This window comes from Chaetura pelagica, unplaced genomic scaffold (genome assembly GCF_000747805.2).
Source record: "Chaetura pelagica isolate M959 unplaced genomic scaffold, ChaPel_1.0 scaffold312, whole genome shotgun sequence".
Classification (NCBI taxonomy): Eukaryota; Metazoa; Chordata; class Aves; order Apodiformes; family Apodidae; genus Chaetura; species Chaetura pelagica.
The window spans coordinates 733,278-735,901 of NW_009952485.1; the positions used below are offsets into that span (position 1 = coordinate 733,278).

The 2,624-nt window shown below is 34.9% G+C and overlaps 1 protein-coding gene across 1 annotated transcript in view; it reads left to right on the forward strand.

The window, feature by feature from the left end:
* The window catches only part of ZNF407 (zinc finger protein 407), a 317,688-nt gene that overhangs the window by 126,169 nt on the left and 188,895 nt on the right, over positions 1–2,624 (forward strand). The window lies entirely within an intron of this gene.

Sequence of the window (2,624 nt, forward strand, 5' to 3'; positions counted from 1 at the left end):
CCATAGGGCATTTTGTGTCTAATTTTTAATGCCTGAAGTCTTAATATTTAAACATAAAAGCAATCTACTAGGTACATAATTCTTCTGTAGACCTGAGTATGCCAGTAAAATAACTGCAGGTGGAAGGAATGCAACAGCTACAGAAAAAAGAAGACAGATGAAATTAAATAATTTTATCATTGGTGCTTCTTGAGGATTTTGTTTCTGTTGTTTGATCAAATCCTTTCCAGAAATTTTACCTGTATGGCACAAAAGTCCATACCTGTGGTTTGTTGTGGGTTTTTTTTTGCAGTAGGTTTATTTCTTTTTTCCCCTAAGGCTTTCATCTTCCTCTATATGATATGTCTGAAATGTGTGATTTTAAAAAAAAAGCTCCTTGCTATCTTCATTATTCTTAGGTAGTTTTGTACATTGCTTCACACAGAATGATGTTTAGCTTCACCATCTCTAGAGCTGCAAGTCAAATAAAAGTGTAAACACAGAGCTGATGCATGATTTTATATAAGAAAACCTTACTCCCACTTATCATATTTGAGCTGCTTGTGTTTGTACACCTGTGGCTCCCTGGCAGCCTGCTTCGTAAAATGAACTATTTGGTTTGTACCATTTCGATTACACATGGCTTGCTGCAGCCAAATGAGAGATCCTTTCTAGAATTTCAGATCCATGGCCTTATTTTTGTTGATTGCCATCAGTCTGTGTAGTGCTATATGCTCAGAGTACTCTAGCAAAGGTCAAGATAGAGACACCAAAAGCCTAATCATCCTCTTGGCTTTCTGCAAATGTCCATGCAAGTTCACCATCAACAAACCATCATTGTCCTAGGAGGGGTGTCAAGATGACATGCTGCTGGATATGGCCATCTCAGAACTTCATGCAGAAAATGTCTTCTGCTCGTGATTAAAGCCATATAGTTGCCCCATTCCTGATGCATTAAGCTAGTTTTCTTCCAGCTGTTAATTGAAAAAGGAATTGTAGAGTCACTGTTGTCCATTTGTAGCTATGTTTGACTTCATCACTCATGGGCAAACTCAGGTAAGGGAATAATATTTTACTTCTACAATAAGACAATTCAATATTCCTTGAATTTGAAGCACCTTACAAATAGGGTGATGTTACTACTAGATGTGTGATGCAGAACCAGTTTCTTAGAACACTGAAATTTTTTGTTGTTTACTTATTTGTTGACATCTTTGCTTGGTGGTTTCCCAAGTCCTTAGTGGTATAGTCAAGGGACAACATGAGGGCAGAATGCATAGAGGTACTAGCATATATAGATGGACTTGTTAATTATTTTGCTTTATGATATATGAATAGCAAGTGCACATGCACAGATTTAGGTAAAAACCTGTTTAGACCTAACTCAAAGAAAATATTGCTATCATCTTGAATCTCTGCAATGTCTGATAGTTTTCATTTCATAAAGTCACACATCTGAGAAGTTGGCTTTTGCAAAACAAGCTCTCTGATTATCTGATATCCTCCGGAAGGTTAGGAGAGTTGTTTCCTATATTACTTAGGAAAAAATTTCTTTTTACAATTGAAAATGTCAGCATCAATTTAAAGTAACACTAAGCATGTGCTTGCTTTCTGAATATTATCCTCCTCCACCTCCCCTCCAACCACCCTGCTGAGGATCTGAGTGTGACAGTTTGATTAGATCATCAATCCTTACTGTTAACAGCACTTTTCCTGAACACCTGGGTTGCTAGGTCACATCTGAGTTTAGCTACCGTTGTTTTAGTGACCTAATGTGCATTCACCATAGCAATTTACATTTGGTTCTCAAATTAAAAGTTACCTTAGAACAACAGTTTGCTTTAAAATGACCTTTGTTCTCATGTGAAAGTTATGCTATATGATGTGATAAAAACTATAAATGATGAAACAGATTTTTTTATTTTGAGACATGGTTACCTACTTTAATAGAGCTCTCACATAAGTCTGCTTAACTGCTGCCTTAAAACCAAAGCTTAATTATGAATATGTCTCTTAGTTAATTCTCCATCAGTGCAGAATAATTCTGCTTAGATTTATAATTATCATTTTTATTACATTTTATTATTCTATACCAAGTTAAATAATCAAATTTGTAATATACTTATAAAATTTGGTTATACTTTTTCTTTCCTGAAATCTACTTTTGACTTGTCAGTACAGTCTGATTCCTGTTTGTAGGAAAAACATCAGCTAAGGTAAATACCTAGCAACAATTTCAATGCAAATTGTTGAGCAGCAGACTGGAACATAAGCATACTTTTAATTCTAGCCCTTACAAGATTTTTCAGATGCTACAGTAGTTATTTTTTTTCACTCTAAACCTCCCTTTGCTGAGGAATCTTCTTTGCTGAGGAATATAGGATGTACCAAAAGTTACCAGGGCAAGATTCATGAAGCAATACTTTTAAAATTCAGACTTTGCCTTTCATTTTTGAGGGATTCAGTAAGAGTTCAAATAAAAATGAGATAAGGAAATACAATAGGGTGAAGTAAGTTTCAGTAGTATATGTAAAGTGAAAATAGTTATCAATGGAAAGGCTTTGCTTAACGTCAGATGAGTTAAGTGGTTATTTTCATATATATCCTTAAATATAACGTCAATCTTCCTCATGTAGCAAGTTACA